Source organism: Phaenicophaeus curvirostris, chromosome 1 (assembly GCF_032191515.1).
Source record: "Phaenicophaeus curvirostris isolate KB17595 chromosome 1, BPBGC_Pcur_1.0, whole genome shotgun sequence".
Classification (NCBI taxonomy): Eukaryota; Metazoa; Chordata; class Aves; order Cuculiformes; family Cuculidae; genus Phaenicophaeus; species Phaenicophaeus curvirostris.
Genome location: NC_091392.1, coordinates 85237765 through 85244872, shown reverse-complemented (window position 1 = coordinate 85244872; position 7108 = coordinate 85237765). Strand labels below are relative to the sequence as shown.

Below are 7108 nucleotides of genomic sequence, written 5' to 3'. Positions count from 1 at the left end.
GGTGGTCACGTGGCGGGTGCAGCAGCCAATCGCGGGGCGAGTTCCCCCCCCGCCCCCGTCCGGAAGTGGGCGGGGACTCCGCGGCGCATGCGCGGGCGGTGGCGGGGGAAGGGAACGGAGAGGCCGTGCCGGCATCAGCTGATCCTCCCGGCGGAGGGACGCGGCGCTGCGGGAGCGCAGGTGAGGCGGTTTCTCTCTTTAGCCTCGCTCCTTTCTCGGTGCCAAGGAGGCGGTGGGAGGGCCGTTTGGGGGTGATGGTGTCTGTGTCGTCTTTTCCTCCCCATCTCCTCTCTCCCCGTTTCCCCGGCGTTACTCGTCCTGAGGGAACGCGCGCCCCAACGGCCGCTCCCGCCTTAGGGCCCGGAGTGGGGGAGGGGGGCAGCAGCAGCTCCCGTCGAGCGCTGTGCGGGGCCGGTGTCTCCTCGGACAGGGCCTCTGGACACCCCCTGGCACCCCCACACCCGCCTTGGCCTCGCTCGCCTGCCCGCACGGCCCGGCGGGGCGGTGGAGGCCGAGCGTGTGCCGCCCACTGGCCGGGTCGTGGGATCGTAGGATGGGTTGGGTTGAAGGGACCTGAAAGATCATCCGGTTCCAACCCCCGTGTCATGGGCAGGGACACCTCCCACTGGATCAGGCTGCCTAAGGCCCCATCCAGCCTAGCCTTGAACATCTCCAGGAATGGGACAGCCACAGTTTCCCTGGGCAACCTGTGCCAGTGCCTCACCACTCTCATGGTGAAGAAATTCTTCCTTATGTCTGGTCTAAATCTGCCTCTTACAATTTAAAACAATTCCCCCTCATCCTGTCACTTTACACCCTCATAAAATGTCCCTTCCCAGGTTTCCTGCACAGTGGAGTCTGGCTGGAGAGAGTCAGGGAGAGGTTGCCCAGTATGGTGGCTGTGCCCTTCCTGGTGGTGTTTCTCATGGAGGAGAGGCCTTTTCTCATGGAGGAAAGGAAAACAGACTCACAGAATGACCTGAGTTGTAAGGGACCCACAATGACTCTGAAGTCTAACTCCTGTCCTGGCAAAGGACAACTCCAACCTTCACACCATGTGTCTGAGGGTGTTGCCCAAATGCTTCTGGAGTCTTGTCATGGTTGGTGCCATAACTGCTTCTCTGGGGAACTGTTCCAGTGTTCCACCACTCTCTGACTGAAGAACCTTTCCCTAATATGCCACCTAAACCTTTACTGGCACATCTTCCAGTACCTGAAAGGGGCTACAGGAAAGCTGGAGAGGGACTTTTTACAAAGACTTGTAGTGATAGGACTAGGGGCAATGGGTATAAACTGGAGAGGGGCAGATTTAGACTAGACGTAAGGAAGAATTTCTTCACCATGAGAGTGATGAGACACTGGCACAGGTTGCCCAGGGAAGCTGTGGCTGCCCCATCTCCATCTGGAGGTGTTCAAGGCCAGGTTGGATGGGGCCTTGGGCAGCCTGGTCTGGTGGGAGGTGTCCCTGCCCATGGCAGGGGGGTTGGAACTGGATGATCTTTAAGGTCTCTTCCAACCCAAACTATTCTCAGACTCTATGATCTTTCTGCCATTCCCTTGGGTCTTTTCATTGGTCAACAGAGAGAAGAGAGCAGACCACCCCAGTGGGGCTTCTCCCACTAAGAAAGGTGCTGAGTGCTCTGAAAAGCAAAGAGGTGTCCCAGAATCCATTATAAAGTGAAGTGATGGCAGTAGCTGGGTTTCTGTGCTGGGTCACCTCACCATCTTGGGTGGGTGGAAATTAATCTGTGCTTTGACTGTAGCTCCGCTGTGAGCAAGCAACAGCGTTATGGAATGGGAATGCTGCTGTTGGTTTCTGACCCCAACTCTTTCTTAGTAAAAAGGCCCACCTGTTGTTTTGCAGTTGAAAATACCAATCGCAAATCAAATATGTTTTCTATCCCTGGAGCTAGTGACAAAACCCTGACTTAGAAGGGATGTTACAAACATCACACTAAAAATTTAAATTTTGTCATAAAGTGAATTCTGTGTGACTGGGTTCTGGATGTTTTTATACACATTATAGATAGCTGTGACTTCAGCTTATGTGATGCGTATGTATCGAGATCTATCCATTCAGTGCAGTTGCCCACAGACATTTATTCCTAAGATTTTACTAGCTTCCGTCAGAGAATTTGCACTCCAGCTGAGAATAAAAGCAATTTGATGATAGTTTTGTTCATTGTAATAAAATACTTCAGCCAAGTACACTGGCTATTTGATCTAGCACAGTATTTCAAATGCTAATACCACTTGGTGAAGTGGAGAGGGGGTGGAAAAGGAGGAGAACCTGCTGACAGCATGCTTAAGGTGGTTTATTAACCCACCCGTTTGTATAGTACTTCAGTGAGAACATGCCGAGTGTAGGCTGGCATTTACAAGTGGAAGTTTGTATAACTGCAGCAGAACCTCAGTATATTTTAAGTTGCTGTGTTTGTTCTGGCCTTCGCACCACAGATCTCCAGCAGGTGAATGTTTGGCTTCTTTATGCAGTACTTTCAAAGGCTTTTTCAATGCACAGCAAGCATACGTATTTGTCTACACATTGTTATATTTTGCTTAAAGATATGTGAAGTGAGATCAGTGTCTGTGGGTCATTGAATTACCAAAATACTGCACGTTATTTTTGCTGTGCTTGTCAGTTTATTATGTCAAGTCTTCTTGAAAACAATTTTCTCTATTATCTGGGGGGGAAAAACCTTATATTTAATTTTATAATCAGGGAACAAAGCATGGCATTCAAAACTGATAAACCACCACGGACATTAGCTTGAGAGGATGGGGAAGGAGAAGTTAAGGCAATGCTGGGAAATGAATGCTGGTATCAGCTGATTGTTCAAATGGGGGTTGAAGTCTTGTGTTGCAATGAGATCTGTGTTTCCTCTGAATGCAGCATTTCCATTTTCCAGATCAAGAACCATTTTCTACAGATAGTGCTCATATTAAAATTCAGCCATGAACAGTTAGTATTGCTTAATTTTTATGTTAGCTCTTATCTGGATCTAAGTATATATACTGGGTGGAAGTGTGGATCTGCTGGAGGGCAGGGAGGCTCTGCAAAGGGATCTGAACAGGCTGGACCGCTGGGCTGAGTCCAATGGCATGAGGTTTAACCAGGCCAAATGCCGGGTCCTGCACTTGGGGCACAACAACCCTGTGCAGTGCTACAGACTAGGAAAAGTCTGGCTAGAAAGCTGCTTGGAGGAGAAGGATCTGGGAGTGTTGGTTGACAGCGACTGAGCATGAGCCAGCAGTGTGCCCAGGTGGCCAAGAAGGCCAATGGCATCTTGGCTTGTATCAGAAACGGCGTGACCAGCAGGTCCAGGGAGGTTATTCTCCCTCTGTACTCAGCACTGGTAAGACCGCTTCTTGAATCCTGTGTTCAGTTCTGGGCCCCTCACCACAAGAGGGATGTTGAGGCTCTGGAGCGAGTCCAGAGAAGAGCAACAAAGCTGGTGAAGGGTCTGGAGAACAGACCTTATGAGGAACGGCTGAGAGAGCTGGGGTTGTTTAGCCTGGAGAAGAGGAGGCTGAAGGGAGACCTCATTGCTCTCTATAACTACCTGAAAGGAGGTTGTGGAGAGGAGGGTGCTGGCCTCTTCTCCCAAGTGACAGGGGACAGGACAAGAGGGAATGGCCTCAAGCTCCGCCAGGGGAGATTTAGGCTGGACATTAGGAAAAAAATTTTCACAGAAGGGGTCATTGGGCACTGGCAGAGGCTGCCCAGGGAGGTGGTTGATTCACCTTCCCTGGAGGTGTTTAAGGGATGGGTGGACGAGGTGCTAAGGGGCATGGTTTAGTGTTTGATAGGAATGGTTGGACTCGATGATCCGGTGGGTCTCTTCCAACCTGGTTATTCTATGATTCTATGATTAGCTGTTATATACCTCATTAATCCAAATTTGCAAAGTCTGCAGGCTTCGGTTTGCTGCTGTTGTCTAATTTTTCCGCCTAGATATGGCTTTGTGCGTTTATCTTCCAGAGCCACATGGGTACTGGTATTGCATGTTGTCATCCAAAGCCACTATAGACAAGCAGATTACTAAGTGATTCCCTGGAGGTACATTTAGAGGCACTATACTTCACCTCTGGTGTTTTGGTACCATAATAATTTGAATTCCTGAGCCCTGAAAATTCCTACAGACATTTTTTCCTTGAGCTTGGGTGTGAGCTAAGATTGTGTTCCAAATTACTCTTTTATAAAGAGTAAGAGGATTACAGGGTAACCTAGTTGATGTCTTTGGTTACATTGGTATTTACCATAAAATTTTGCATGCTATTGCTGGCCAAGTAATATTCCCTATGTTTTTCCTGTTTCTCTGTCTGTCTCCCTGTTTCTCTGTCTGTCCTTCCACACAACCACCCAACACTACATTGCCTAGAATTTTTCCTCCAGACTTCTGTCATTTGGTACAAAGAAAAGTGAGGAATTTTAGGCTTGGAAGTATTGAGGTATTGTTGAACAATGGCATCCACATGATTTTTTTTTAGAGTGGATTTATACTAAGGAAAATGGACATTGTGGTCAGCTGGAATATCATGCTCATTCACTCTTACTCACTCTCTTAAAACATGTGACTTCTTTAGTTTTCCAACTGGACAGACAGAAATAGAGCTCTATTCCAGCTGAGGAAGTGGAATGAACCTAAACTTTTTGACCTTTTCTCCTTGTACAGATTAAGCCAGTAATGACCTAAAAGTCCAACATGCAAAACTGGCTTAGACTGGATCTTCTGGTAGTTATTGTTGTACCTTCTTTTATGTTCTGAAAACGTTTTGTTGTTGTTGTTGTGTTTGCTCCTTCCCCTCCTTTGAAAGGGGACGGCTAAGCTTGTACTAAATTCTTGGGTTTGGTCATATCCCATGGCAATAAGTTCTGCAGTCTCGTAAGTATTTTTGGTTTGGTTACTTTATTTTGTCTATGCATTTATTTTCCCCATGTTTGTGGAATTATATCAGAGCTAAACACCCCCACTTCTTAGAAAGATTGGCCATTCACTGCTAGCTTTTTACACTTCCATATATGATAAGGCTGCTATAACAAGCTTTTCCTTTTAATGCCTGTCCTTAATGAAATGGTACACTTACTCTGAAAAACAGTAAGGTATGTGTGGTTATGTCCTGAAAGTCAATGAAGATCAGTGTTAGCTGCTCAATTAATTTTCTTGTTTCATCAGCTTGATTATTCCTCTGAACTTGTGCAACGGTGAATTTCAGTGTCAGTGCTCACTTTCTTTACAAATAATTTGCCTGACAGTGATCTAATACATGCCTGGTGCCCGTTTACAGTTCTTTACTTTTGTCATGGTTTACAACATTTTGGGGAGTCCATTGTGGGTGTCTTAAAATGTCCATATCAAAAGTAATCAGGAAGTACTAGAACAAGCATAGGAAGCTGGCATTGTGGCCACATTTTTTTAGTGCTGAGATTTCTGTGTTAGCTGTCTGACATGAGTGTAATCATGTGAAGAATTTTTAAGACTGTTGCTGAGACAGTTTTGAAGACCCAGGGAGCTGAGCCTCATCCTGCTAAACGGCTAACTGAACTACAACATCTGCTGAAAATGGACCCATTGTGGATGCAAACGCTGGAAAGAAGCAGTGTTCCTAGAGGCTGTCTCTGTAATGTAAAAGTCTTCTCTTTGTCCTTCTTAATCAGTTGAAGATCGCTCATGTTGTAAGGATTTTCATGCCCAAGTTGCAACGCTGGTGTGCTGCTGAGTTTCAGCTGACAAGTCTGTCCACCTAACTCCTTTTGCCAGGTGGCATCTCAAGAAAAATGCCTAAGTGTTCCCCTCACTGTGTTCCATTTTTAGGATGCTATAAGCTATCTTCACTTGCTGGAGTGATTTGTTATTAAAACTATGTAAGAGATAGGTGTTCTGTATGTCTGTGCTGCTGGTCTGCATTGTGTGCCCTGTACGTGAAGAGCAGTCGTGTTGTGGCTGGGATGGTCGGGGTGGTGAAAGATGGAAAGGTTACGGGAAAAGCTACTAGCTTTATAGAGAGAAAAATGTGCCTTTGTTAGAATAGTTTATTTTAGCTGGAGAAATAGCAGGTATGCAAGTTCCCTTTAATAGCCTGAAGAATGACTTGACTGGTTTTTAATATTGTAGGAAAGAAGCTGCATCTTCCAAGAAATTCAGTTACTGGGACAAACATTTGGTCCTCCTCATTATTACATTTATATCCTTAATTTGTTTCTCATTATGATAGTAGTACCATAAAAAACAGCTCTTCAGAAAAAAATAAAATGGTATTTCTGGTTAATTGCAGGTAACATTGGTAAGGTGATTCTCTTATGTTAATTTCCTCTTGATCCTTAAAGTCGTCAGGATTTTGTTATTATGAGGTAAATTTGCTTCACCTGGTAGATATTCAGACAACTACCACAATATGTAGTTTAAACAATATTAGAATTTAATATGTTGGAGGGGCTCTGTCCTAAAGAAGCTGTAAATGCTGCAGGTAATTGAACATAAAATTGCCAAATGCGGCTTAACTTCCTTTAAAACATAAAGATGAAGTTTTCTGTTACAGCAAAAGTCGACCCCAGGTTAATTTCCTTTTACTAGAATCCAGTGCCAGTGTGTGTTGTCATTCCAACCAAGTGTTTCATTAGACCTAAGTGCTGCAAAAGAGTACTTCTACCTGCTAGGGGTATTGGATGTTTCCCAAAGACTTTCATGCTAACTTCCTCCTGGTTCAGCTCTTCAAATTAGCCATCAAGTACCTCATGTAATAAACTGAAGATTCAATAATATCCTGACTTTAAGGACCACTCTGAAAGTTTAAGCGTAATGATGAAATGCTTATTCCAAACTTGTGCTCAGTATTTTAACTCTTGCTCTTAGGGACATGGGGTTAGACAGTGGTGAGGCTTGTAGAGGAGCCAGTGTGTTTCAGAGAGCCTGAATGACTAATATGTTTAAGCATGTGAAACTGAGCTGTGCTTGCAAATCTAACAATAGTTGTTTTATGAAATTGTGTACCTTTCGTCTCTTAAGGTAAGAGTCTTCAACTATTCAGAAGTTACTCTACTGATCTGTAGTCAAGTTTGCTGCTGTAATTGCTTACGGCTTTGCATTCATCTCATTCTGATGTTTAT

At 45.2% G+C, this 7108-nt stretch overlaps 1 protein-coding gene across 1 annotated transcript in view; it reads left to right on the top strand.

Annotated features, from left to right (window-relative positions):
• The first annotated feature begins 90 nt into the window (after positions 1-90).
• ATP6V1A (ATPase H+ transporting V1 subunit A) overlaps positions 91-7108 on the top strand; it is a 34384-nt gene continuing 27366 nt past the window's right edge. The window contains exon 1 of the mRNA XM_069866653.1: positions 91-180. The gene's annotated coding sequence lies outside the window, so the exon portion shown is untranslated. The remainder of the gene's footprint in view (positions 181-7108) is intronic.